Raw genomic sequence first — 13,798 nt, 5'->3', positions numbered from 1 at the left:
CACATTTACTGAAAGAACATGCAAACTTCAGGCTGCAGAAGCAATCCTAGAATCCACATCCCTATTGTAGTACAACCACATATCTACTGTAAGAGAACCACATCTCTCAAGTAAACAGATTTTCAGTTTATTCAAAATTGGGCATCTTTGAACTCTGATGACAACAGCTATGTAAAAAAGATCTCATGGCTAAAGAAGGGCTCAGGTCCCACTGGACCTGACCTTGAGAAGGCCACTCCAAAAACCCAAGAAAAAGGAAAGCAAAAGCAGCAAGGCTTCTGTTAACAGAGGCTAGATTTGAATTAGAAAAGTGAGAAAAGTAACACTTCCTATTCTTCAGCTGACTCTCTGGAGAGTCCCCCGTCTGCCTGTACATTTAAAGTCTTTCAAAATGAAATCCCATTTGAATGTTTGATTTAATAATGATGCTTAAAAATTGTCTATAAAACATTTCAGTCCAAGAGAAGAAAAGGAAGTCATACTGCATTTCTTTCAAAATTGCTAGCTGAACTGTTTTAAAGAAGTACACTCTATTTGCACTTACTTTGTGATACACCACCATTGCTATTTGGAACATTTTGCTATTCAAATCCTGAAATACATAGTTTAACTAAACAAAGCAGAGAGGCAGAGAATATGTACTTTCCTGTTACCGTTCAAAACATTTTGCAATATGAGATAACTGTCATCACGGTACTGACAGAGCAGTAATTATTTCAGTAAACCATAACAAGTGAATTTTTAAAACGTATGAGTGGATGTTTTCATTAGTTATTTATGCTTCAACACATGCAGTACTGCCACCACTTTACTCTCCAACATTGAGGTGGACATGGATGCACTCTTCTGAGTTCAGCACAGAAGATTTCTCATACTCCAGCCCCCCACTCCAAAAAAACAACCACATCTGGCAAAAAAAAGCCACTTTTCCCTGACTTGATTCTTTCCAGTTCAGCTGTCACTCAATTCTTACACATTAAATGGCTGTAGACAAAACCTAAGATCTAAGAAAGATGAAGCAGTCTCTCTACAACAGCTAGGATGACTTGAATCCCGACTAACACTTTAAAGCACCTCATTTGTCTTCTGAGATTCCTCTTTTTGTTCTTATCAAAATATGAAGCCTGCAGTCCAGATAAAAGGATTTGTGTGATCCCATCCTTTCTACACCACAAAAGCAAACCAGAAAGTAGAAAACCCAGGAGTTTATTGCAGAGACAGCACCTTCCTCAGCCTGCCATCTCTGGAAGGCTTTAGCCAGCACTGCACTGGGACAGTCAAACTGATTAATGCTACAGGCCTTAGACTCCCAAACTTGTGTTAAGCATGGCAGTGACAGGAGAGCCAAGTTCAGGGCCTACCACAGACACACATCAACCTGGTGGGTGCATGTCTGATCTAAATGGATCCTTGTCCATCCCCAGCAATCATGCTGTCAGGAAGTCTTCACAGAAGTTAACAGTGTTACAGCTTCATTCAGAAATAAATGCTTTTACCACAGAGATCAAGAGAAAGATACTCATGTTCTACTGCATTAGTTGCAGCAGGAGGATCAATGGAAACTGACACTCTGAGGAAAGGCAACAAAGAAACCAAAAAACGCATCAGAAGGACTAGCAGGGACAGTGACTTTACCCCACAGGAGACACAAGGAGAATATACAAATGGCCAAAAACCAAGTGTGCCAAATTAATGAACTAGTATTACACGTCTCAGCAGAAGACTAAGTAAATAGTAGTGAGGTGGTCTTCAACACCAGAGGACTTGGGTTTGAAGTGGCATTTTAAAAGACAGTCTTCATCCATTAAGCTGATGTGAGAAACAGTGTAAAGACAGCAAGCAGACATATGTTAAATTTTCGCATTTGCATACTTGTTGACATGCTATTAGAAATGTGAGGAAAAAATATTTCTAATCAGTTCATGACAATGCTGAAGTAATTCTTGAAGACGTGCCGCATGCCAGAGCTCCCCCATCCTGCCAAGACAGCTCGATCACACACTCATCTAAGACCTGATGATACATTCATTACATTAAAAAAAAAAAAAAAAAGTTATGTCATTTTGGTGAGCTGTTGTGTTTTTCATGAAGTCAATGCTCTCTAATTTCTTAAGTTATTCATATATTTTACAGGAGAAATATCAACTGCATTTTGAAGTGAAGAACCACCTAAGGGGTCCTAGTCAACTAATTTTCGCAAGAATATCTCCAAGAAATAAACAGTAACCGCTCTAAGTGTGCTGTGCAAATGACTTGCCACATGTCACGGTGAAAATACACAATTAACTTTGGGAAGACTTGCATTCAAGCTTTAAAGCTATATGACCACTAATTAAAATCAGGCAGAAAAATGCCCCCCATTTCAAGCCCAAAGACTACAACACCCAGTTTCCCATAAAAGGCAGTGAAAGCTGCAAGCATCACGAAGATGTTCACCTGGTCTATCTTTGGCACTTGGGTGCTCTGAGTCACACTCCCTCCACCGCCCCAGCAAGCCTTCCTGACGCTTTGTGGGCTACTCATCTGGCTCTTCGGACAAACAGGTGTTGGCTGCCTACAGAAAATACTGCAAGCAGCAAGTACATTCTACCTACACACCCATGTTTTTTGTTTCTGTGTGGTAAACACCTGAACAACTCACAAAAAAAGAGAAATCCGAATCTTCGGTGAAATTTCAATGACAACATCTATTCAGATCCACTGGTGTGGAGGGTGAACCAAAGGTCTGAAGTTATTATCAAAAAGTCTTAGGAAAGAATGCAGGTGAAATGCTATTATCTTGTTTAACTCTACAAGAAGATGCGTATCAATACAGTTTCTGTCTCTCAGTCTAAGACTGAAGTTCAAGCACCCAGTTTGGTGTACTGCTATTTCTAAGGAGACAAATAAAAGGATGAAAGCCATGTTTTTCTGTCACATTTAAAAGCTGAGCTTAGAAGAGCAAGGAACTGCAATAATTTAGCTTCTACTTTCTCTTGTAAGATGTCCAATAAACCTGCCAGAAGTAGGCAACTATTACACACAGCTTCATGCAGTTGAGAAAAAGTATAGTTACTTTTTTTTCACTGTTTAATTCGCCACATGTCATATCTAAAATATATGTATTTTAACTGAGAGTACAGTTCTGTATAACCATTATCCATAAAGTTATAAAATCAATGTGGTAGAGCAAAAGCCTGCAGCTCCCCAGATTTGGCAGTATGTCAAAGCATGGTTTGAGTACTGTGCCTCTTCTAACTCCTACGGCAAGCTTACTCTGCATTAAGCAACTGGTGCTCCTTTTTCACCAAGTCTGCAGTAGTGAACTAGTGCACGCTGCAGAAATGTCCTTCTGCCAGCAGCAGCCATTATGCTGTCAATATCTGATGCTGGACGTAAACAGCAAAGTAGAACTATCAATCACTGGAATGTTCTAGGTCTGAGTACCACAAAACAAATCTTGCATTACTTTTAAACTTGTTACATGTGGAAAGTTCTATCATAACACTCTAAAAACTGAAAAAAAAAAAGAAAAAAAAAAAAAAGAACTGTAATTAAAACCAATGAAAATTAGTAAATCAATACCCATAATTTTTTGTTTGTGTGAAGAAGGATGAGGCAATTGAGTAACATTTAAAACCATTTCCATTGAGGAGATTCTAAAAGCTTCTCTTTGTTTCAAGAGATTTGCAGTATTCCAGAATCGCTACTCTGACCTATAGAGGGGCTTCCCAGCTTTTTCTCTTCTTTTTGTTTCAAATCCAGAGTGTCCTTGGAATTTCTCTGATGACAAAATACAGACCTCAGTCTCTGAAATTACAGACAGCAGCACTAAATCTGTATTTTAAATATAACAATTAAAAACATCTCTAATTTGACGCTTCTTGAGCAAACTTGCTTGAATCTATCACTTTAGTAGCATTAAAGCTCTTTCTGGGAAGTTGTCATTGTTAGTTGAAACTGACCAAAAGCAAGAAGTAATAAATTTTGAGCAGATTTGCATGCCGTGGCCAAACAACCCCTTTTCCATTACTTAATCACACATTTACACACACACACATACGTATATATTCTTCTAACATATTTACATGTCATAATATGATCTATATATCATTTTTACATATTTTTCTGCAGCACCAAGCCAGAGCTATGCCCAAGAACACACGTGCTTTTCCATTTGCTTGGGCAGGTAGGTCAATTAAAGTGTCAATGTTGCAGAGAGGTACCTCAGTGCACACCTTCGTGCATCAGCCCTCCTGGGCGTGCCGTTCCACCTACGCGTGATTTATGCTGTTTGTTTAGCTTGAGGCTCGCAGGCTGCTCTTTCAAAAGTCTCTAGCCATGCCAGTCCGCAGTTTCTCTCCAGCTCAAAAACTACGTTGGTGCCAGTGTTGCCTATCCTATCTACGACATGATCGGTTTTCTTAGAAGCACACACATACTAAGCAAAACACAAACACTGGTCTAAGGAAATAGCATTTCCCAAAGGTGATATCAAATGTTTGTTTAAGTATGTGCCCCCTCTTTTTCTGGGAGTTCTTACCACAGCCCTGCAAACACACGCAGCATAAAGGTGTGTATACTTGACAGTATTCATATCCACTCATTTCTCCTTCTCTCTGTATACAGCAGGAAGAGTTCTCCCAGCACATATCCACTCGGGCTTGCACTCAGTGCCTTACCAAACAGGGGCCTCATGCCTTCCATCAGGTTGCTGTCACTTTTGGAATAAGATGATGCTTCCCTGCTTATTCTGGTTGTACAGAAGGAAAGACTTCTACCACGGCTCTGGGAAGATGCTCTCAATTCTAGTCACCCTTCTACCTGCTACTTGAAGATACTCCGAAAACATGCTCACTAATGCCAGGCACACCCTCCTTGATTTATATACTGCTTCAAGTGTTAAAAGCAGTTGTAGCTTACTAAGTGCCTTTTTATTCAAGAGGTATTAGAAACAATGCCGTTGTGTTTGTTTTTTTTTTTTTCAGTTTACTCATGCACTCAGAACTCACAGATTTTGCAGGATAATTTCATGTCTTACTACTGAATCCCCCGTAGATATCAAGAGCATTAACTGTTTCCAGCAACATGCTAACTTATGTGCCACTATCCAACTAAATATTGAATTGATAACTGGTATCTGTCGATTTTCTTTCTTTCTTTCTTTTAAGAAATTACATTCTGTGGTGGCATCTGCAGTCTCTCCCAAAAGCATGCATTGCATGGTTTTACATATTCTCATCTCTTAAGGATCTCTTGGTTTGTGCCAAAATGTCACATTGCATGGTGCTCTGCATTTTTCTTTTGTTTGACTCTGGCTGAGTTTGGAATCCATTTTAATCTCAGGTCCATGTTTGTAGAGATTACAACAGATTCAAAACATCCAAAAAAATAACAACAACAAAAAATCCACAAGCCCAGAGAAGTTGAGGATGCCCCAACCCTGGAGGCAGGCTTGATGCGTTCCTGGGCAGTCTGATCTAGTGGACGGCAACCCTGCCCACAGCATGGGGGTTGGAACTAGACAACCTTTGAGATCCCTTCCAACACAAGCCACTCTATGATTCAATGATACTGCAGTACTGTTAAATCTTCTGAAGATTTCATGTGGAATGGGATAATTTCCACTTCCACTGATTCACAAATTCCCAATGCTTCATAAGAACATAGATTTTCTTGGTGACCTGTAAGGTTTCAAATCAAAAGCTTTGTTTTTTTTTCAACTTATATTCTGCACACATACTCCTCAAACAGCTTTTCTGTTGGATTTCAGTTTCCCATAAGCAAGGCTTATGCACTTGAAACTGTCAACTTTTTTCTAGCCTGGCTGGTATAACAAAATAATATGCTTCTCTTCTGGCCCACTTCTCTTTGTCTGGTAGATATACAGCATTATTCCCACAGTATAGCTATACGAAAATCGTTAAACATCTCTAATGCATCAACAGCTGCAATCATCACAGATAAGCTTTTACTTTCATTTCCAAATGGCAGGTGCAAATGAAGAGTGAAACATGCTGAAATTGACTTTGTATTTTCAGTTTCTTATACAGTTTCCCAGTGTTCCATTCTTTCAGTTTGCTCATTATTCAGTATGCTCAAATGTTACCTTTTTTTTGTTTTTCCTTAAACAAATTAAGTGTTTCTGCAGCCTCCTTTCCCACCTTCTTGCCTCCCCAACCTGATGTCACTGATCTAGAAAGCTCCAACACTCAGACACATCATTTCTAAGGCCACATTACAAAGGGTCCTCCACTCTTGTGCAGGTTGAAGGATCTGCACCCTCTCCCTTCAGTCTCATGGGTCAGCCTTTCTTCTTTTATTCACATTCCAGTTAAATCATACCACCTGTTCAGCTTAACTATAAAATATGGGAAATGACAGCTAAAAACGTTAAGTGACAAAACACATTTTAAAATGTAACCTGGGAGAATTCAACACCGTCGTAAATACATGAGGTTCCCCACTCCCAATTCCCAGTAATAAAGGTGCTAACCATGGTCTTCCCTGCTGCTTTTAAATGGGTTAGTAACGGGTTTCTACATGCTATTTTTTTCCCATGGTATGTAATTTACTATACTTAAGAGTTTATAGCAATGCATCCTGCCCTGGCAATAAGCAAAGCTAACAGCATGGAAATGTCCTAAGGAGAGTCACTGACAGAGAGTAAAGCATCAGCACAGCCCTTAAAAATCTAGAGTTTAAAGCTATACATTTGCCATAGGATGTGGCCAGGTGGTACCTGGCCTTGAACTACTTGTTAAGAATGACAAAAGGTTGCTTTAAAAGGCTGCTATCCTCATCCATCGAGGCTGATACTGATCATGGTAGCACAAAAACTTTGCTTCACTGCTCACCTGTTGCACAGAATAGAAAACTTAATGGGCAGAATGTGCCCATGCCTTACATATTTTAACATCATGCATGAGGAAAAGTTGAGTTTGTATTTATACACCAGCAGAAAAACAGCAACTGGCTTCTCATTAATCCATCAGTGCTGTGCGCAGGCTGCTGAGAACATCACTGCTGAAGCACTGCTTGCCAAAAGCAAGGACTCAGGCTTTTACCAGTTGCTTTCCCAGCCTTTCTCAGGAAATAGAGGGTTGATATCAGTATGTTAAATATGGTGAGCAGGTCCTCAACATCATATTACTAAGCCCCCTCCTGAAAGCTGGAGCTGAGACAGCAGGAAGTTTTATCTCAAGTGAAGAGAAGAAGGGAAAGGTAAGGACTCTAGGCAGTAAGACATCTATAGGACTCACAGTTCTATCTCCTTTTTAAGGATCATAGCAAAGGCTAGGCAAAAAATTGTGGGTTTTTTTTATTAGAGCATATAATGGCTGAACCCACACAAGTCACTAGCAAGCAGCATACTTCTTAAATAGCATGTAAAGTTGCTATTAATTAGTTAAGCAAAGATTACATTGGTTTTCCGCAAATAAACCTAGATGGCAGATTACCTCAATGGTAAGTTAAAGTAATGGGCATTAGCCCATTAGAATGAAACAGCTGGCTTCAAGGAACCACAGGCAAACATGAAACAGAGAAAGGGGTAGGGTGAAAAAGATGAAGAGACTAGCATGAAGGAGTTACCTCATGAATCTTGAAGGAACCAGCTGGGATGAGAAAACTGAGAACGAATTTCCCCCCATCTATCTAAAAAGTAACAGTAGAGAGTAGTAAGTATGAACAGTTACAAAATGACAGCTTCTTGAGAAAGGAGGTCTGAAAGCATCAGAGTACAGCTAGGAGACCTCAGACGCCAGGCAAATTCAGAGAACTGGTGGAAGGAGTGTCCTCAAAAACAGATAACCTGAAGAGAAAGTACAATACAATCATAAGGTGATTCAGGCTTTATTAAAAAAACTCAGTGTCAAATAGCATTGGAAGAAAGACAGGAATTACTTCTTCATCAACAATTCCCTAGTGATCCAAGAAAAAGAAAATAAAGGCATGCATTAAGGAACAATACAAACATGTAGTGACAGAAGTAGAAAGGCAAAAGTGCAAAATGAGTTTCAGTTACCAAGGACGTTATGATGGCAGCAAGAACAAGCCTCACAACACCAGCAAATGGATTTCTAGTACTAAACGAAAAACAAAAAGTGCAAAGAAAAGAGAGTGTAGAGAAGTTTTTAGGTCTCTGTGACTGCTTCTTTTCTACTTCTAGAAAGCAACAAAAGAAAGCTGAACTACTTGAAACAACAACAGAAAGGCTCATAAAAGACAAAATAAGAGGCAAAAGAACATTATAGTAAGATAGTGGTGTTACAGGCAAGAGGACTGGACAATTCTCTCACCCATGCTCAGACAGGAAACAAAACATGTTCTGAACACAGAAGAGCTAGGGAAAGTTCCTGTCTAAAGGAAGAGGGGCGCCCAGTGGCAGCGCTGGCTGCGCAAACAGGGTGCTTGAGCCAAAGCAGCTCCACAGCCTCCTCAGTGCTACATCACTTCTGGTAGGCTTACCATCATCAGGGGCTGTCACTGACCTGCAAAAGATAGGGCCCGTACTTCTGAGCACCAGTGCTTGCATGAGAGAAAAACTAAGCTTTTTCTAAAGCCCTTAACCCTCATCCCCCAGTTCAGAATTGCTTTATTTGTTTGAGGAGCTGCATCGCTTCTTTTGAATGCTTTGGATGCCAGAGCTGCAGATGACACAACAACTATGACACTGACTTTCATGGAGTTATTTACTTCTTCCTATGTCAGTTTATCTGCATAGGCCAGGAGCACTGCATGTCTGCTTAATGGCTTATGGGGTGGTGCTGGCTCAGTCAGCACCTGCCTGTCGAGGCCGCTTAAAGAAGCAGTCTTCCAGGGTGTGCTGTGAGCTTTCAGCACTCTACACTTGGGGTCCAGTGAGATGACCCATCTGACTGAATCACAAAGTTTCCCTTTCAAAACAGTGAGCTGCTATGCTGATCACCGGGACTGGACCCTTGGCTTCCAAGTCTGCTCCCCACGCTAGGCAAGAAGTCCTGCATTGGAAGAACTGGAGGCATTTCTCTAAAAGAGAAAAGCAAAACAGTAGCCAATCACAACCAAAAGCATATCAACAGAAGCTCTCAGGATGCATAAATCAATCCTCCAAAGCCTCATGCACAGTTTTTCTCCTTGAATCACTGCCATACCCATCTGTGGGTCAGTTGCAGACAGTTAGGTACTGCCAGACACACTACCCGTCTGTCACAGGGCTGCCAACCCTGCTACACCTGTCTGCTGAGTTCTCACACATCTGGATAACCTGCTACAAGGTTTCCAGCATTTGCCTGCAGTTTCTTCTGCTGGCTGATGTAAACATGCTGAATAGGCAGCTGGAGGTGTTCTCCTGCTGCTCCCCAAACTGGACTGAAGCCAAGAAGGATTATACAAGACCCCCAGCTTACTCAACATCTCCACTCAGCCACTACAGCAGATAAGCTCAAGCACCCAGCTGCAGGCTAGGGCTCACGCATGATGGGTTTGCTGAACGTCAACTCCTCTGTCAACATGCTCAGGGAAACTGCTAACCAAAACACACATATTTTGAAATTTGCAGATAATCCACTTGGACTTTAAAGGGGAATTTACTGGAAATACTTTCTTTTGAAATGTAGGTCATTAAAAAATACTAGTTTCAATTTCTTACCAAAAATTTTTATAGGAAGATGCTTTCCAAACAGAAAGAACTTTATCCACAGAAAGAAAATACTTGAAAATCAGACTAAGTGTTGCACCAAAGAAAACCAAAACAAAACAGCAACAATAAAATCCTGCACTTGTGAAGTTATCCAAAAAACGCTGGACAAGCAGTCTAGAAAATTTTAATGCTGAGTCTCTAAATTGCTGATGCTTGTTAGTCTTGAAAGGGAAGAAACCAGATGCTAGACAATAGGAGTGAAAGTATCTGATTCCACACTCATGGCTGACATTAGGTTACAAAAGAATGATAAAGTGCTGTATTTTCTTGGAATTAAGAGAAAATAAGTAACCTATTTCTCAGACAAATTCTGCAATTCTGCCTGACCACTTCTTGTTTCTAAACTCAAATTTAAAGGATAAAGGCATTAAAAAATTACAGTCCTGTCTGCACAGGACACACTTCAGGCTGATTATTTTACTCTCATAAACTATGAATACATTTCTGTACAAAACAGTCAATTCAGAAAAAGTTATCTTACATTCCACTCTTCTGTGTGCCCAGGTCCCCAAATTATATTTTCTCAGTTTTGTAAGTAGGCATTACCAGAGCTACTAGAATCAGAATTGTCTTTTGATGGCATAAACCAGTTCAGTTTTCAAGTTAACACTGCTGACTTCTCATAAGTAGGAACGTCAGGAAAGACAACACGTAAGCCAGTTTTGCCAATATTTAGCTGAAATGCAGTGCAGCAGCATGTACCCAAAGCAGGATACTGAGCAGTCAAATGACAGATTTCAACAGGCGAAGATGCCAGAGCATGGCACTGGTTCCAGAAAAGGGAAACAAAAAACCAAAAAACATGAAAAAAAAAAAAAGAAAAAAAAAAGGAAGAGAAACATCAAAACCATATGGGGTTCTTGGAAATGAAACAATTCATGTTTCCAGAAGTCATCACTGAGGCTTACGCTCGCAGGCTGATGCACCTCAATGCTGCTATACCTAATTAATAAAGCTGGATGGATGTGGGGGCAAATCTTGAAGTCACTGGTGCTCATTGGGGGCTACAAACTCACGCCATTTACAGCACAGCAAAGCAGTACTTATTACTGTTTTCTTACTATGAGGAAAAAATAGTGAAGATAAGATATCCTAGTGAATCCAAGGTTTACAATTAAAAAATGCTGATGACTATTTTGCAAAAACTTTGGGCTTGCGAGATTTTCAGAACACATTTACCAAAATACAATCAGTAGCATTTCACCTAAACATCCTCTGTAATAATAGTGCAAAATAAATTTGACAATCAAAATGCACTTAGAAATGCTTTACTGAATGTAAATACTACTTTGCCTTGCTCAAGTTCAGACTACTAAGGAGTATTTTTAATTTCTTCTCAGTGACATTTTAAAGAATTTTGACCAAACTACTTGCAAGCATAGGAAAGATGATTAAAAAGACTTACACAACTTTCATGTTTTTCATTTGACAGTGAAATACAAATATTGATATTCAGCAAATATTTGCATTTGAGAGGCTGTTTACACACTATTTGAAACAGACTTGAGTTATTTATATGACATTAAATAGATCTGATGTCAAACCACAAAGCTGCATACACACACACTGCAATGGTTATGCTGCTACTCCATCCTTCATTCATTTCCTCATCATTTCTTCAATCTATCCATTCGTTACCAGGAAAAAAAAACCCACATATAATCTTGATTTACTCTGGAAACTCTTAAGAGCACTTTCCAACATAAGCAGTAGTCTGCTCAGCATGTGAGAACTACAGATATCAGAGAGTAAGAACTCTGCCTTGCTCAGTTTTATCCTAAACAAGACTCATACCTGCCAAGCCAAGGGAAAAGAATCATTTTTTATGAATATTTTTCCCAGGCTACTAATCTTATCAGAAGCAAACAAATCAAAGAATCAAACAAAAAAAAAGCAGGCAAGGAAAAAAGGTTTAAAGACTTATCCAAATATATTTTGCTTGCTGCCTCAAGTATCAGCTGGTTAAAAAAGGGAAGACTGTTCTTTCAATTAAACTATGTATTTCTCTTTACTAGTTTACATAAATAAATTAGGGAGACTATGCTTTTGTGTTTTCTGCACAGAATTATCCAGAAAGGCTGAATACAGAATTTCTCAAATGCAACTACTTTAGTTTAACAATGCATGATAATGAAATGATCAGAAAATGATACGTTTTTGTTATTTAAAAATTTTAAATGATAAATTGAAATTATTCTTTCATTTTTTTTTCCAAAATTAACGTTAACGAAAGTTTCTAAATTACTGCAAAGCTATGTCAAGAAAATCATATTAAACTTGTAATTAATATCATTAAAATGAAAAGAAAGATAACACTTGTGTTTCATTAGCAAACTCTCTTCTCTCTGTATTAAACGTTTCTTTGAAACAAAATGCGAGACAAAATATCTTTCAGTCCTCACAAAAATCAGTTTAAATAGGTAGGCTTGCAAATCCTGTGGGTTTTGGGAAGTTTTTTTTTCTTGTGATAGAATGATAGTCAAGTCATTGCTATCAAAGAGGCTGTTTGTGAAAGTCTTTATTGTTCGGAAAATTCTACAAGTCACACCCAAAGCCAGATATTCAGTCCTGTTTTCATACATCCCTTCCACTGCACATGAGGTATTATTCCATTATGCCCTAGAAGCAGGGGACCCAATGTGTTTAGAGATTTCCCTGTGCAATAAGCTATCATCACCAACCTGTCTCAACTCCCAGACCAACAACCACTTGGTTCTGACTAGGGCATCAAGGCTTCACTTTCACTGAGCGACAAACAGAAGGGTTAATATCAGAAGAGAAACTGTAAGTATGTAAAACTTTCTCTATAGAGCTATCCCAGTAACAAAAGAAGGGCGGTAAACGCAACAGAGGAGACAACAGTGGGATAGCACCAGGTTATGCTATCTCCTCTTCTGTTCAACAGTAGCCGTTTCCTTTCCAAAGAAACACAGATACAGGCCTTCCCAAAAGGCTGAAGTTTCTTAATCTGCATCAGGGTTAGAACAGACAGGCCAGCAGATGAACTCTGCTTGAAATGAATGACAGCAAGCAGTTACCGTTAAAGCAAACACGATGGGGTCACCTCCCCCATGACCAAAACAAAAAGCTTCATGATGTCTCCTCATTCTCACTGGGTGTGATGTGAAGCAGATCTCCAGAAGTTTCCCTCCTCAAAAGGGAAAATTAAAAACATGTTCACAAGACAGAGCACAAATATATACACAACTCTTGCATTATAACCACGAATTAAAAAAAACCCTTCCTGTTTAAACACAAATTAATTCATGTTAGTAATACTTCTTTTTTTTTTTTTCCTTTTCATTTTCTAAATGAGATTTGACTAAATATTGCACTCAAGTTACAAAACACTGTTTTAAATTACTGATGCTCAACTCGATCCTGCAGGTATTTAGAAAGCAAAACACTTCTTTTTCCAAATTTCCTCTTATTGGTATGTTACAAAGAGACAGCTTGTCAGCACAGCACCAGGCTTTCACAGCCCTGGATTTTGCTGTCACCTTGAAAACCTTCCGCTGCCTCATTCCCTTCCCAGCAGGGTTTCACTGGAAGGCTACAGCCAAGGGATGATATTATACATTAAGGTATTTATAAATGTGCATGACGTACTACATTTTTAATGCATGTTTTAACAAATGGTCATTTCTTATGGACTTTAGTGCAACAGTTAGACAAAATGCTGCCTCCAACACCTTCTACTGGTGTGCTTACTGCCATATATAATACACTCTATTCATGCCTGTAACCTATTTAATAACGGACATTAATTATTTACTTGCTCTCTATAAACAATTTATAAATGTACCCTAACCATTAAGTGTGACTACTATGGCTTTACAGAGATGCTTATTTCCACAACAAAACATTCTGCAGTATTTTAACTGTTGCATTAAGAAGTAAGCCCTGCTTACAAAAAACTTAATACACTAAAGAACGTAACTGTAATACACATTTTGTGATATAAAACCCTAATGAAATAGCACAGCAATTCCTTTATCTCTGAGTTCAGCAGTATGCAATGGAGTTTACAAAAATGTATGTGAGTTGGTTAAGATTCCACTGTAAATGAAACTAGAATCCTGCTTAGGTACAATAAAATGTTATCCCTCTGTCACGCAGCTATCAGATAAATTCAGT

At 39.1% G+C, this 13,798-nt stretch overlaps 1 protein-coding gene across 2 annotated transcripts in view; it reads right to left on the bottom strand.

Annotated features, from left to right (window-relative positions):
- The window catches only part of SSBP2 (single stranded DNA binding protein 2), a 169,539-nt gene that overhangs the window by 132,140 nt on the left and 23,601 nt on the right, over positions 1-13,798 (bottom strand). The window lies entirely within an intron of this gene.

Source organism: Phasianus colchicus, chromosome Z, assembly GCF_987193195.1.
Source record: "Phasianus colchicus chromosome Z, bPhaCol1.hap1.1, whole genome shotgun sequence".
Lineage (NCBI taxonomy): Eukaryota > Metazoa > Chordata > Aves > Galliformes > Phasianidae > Phasianus > Phasianus colchicus.
The sequence above is the reverse complement of the archived record's forward strand: the minus strand, read 5'-3'. Positions and strand labels throughout refer to the sequence as shown.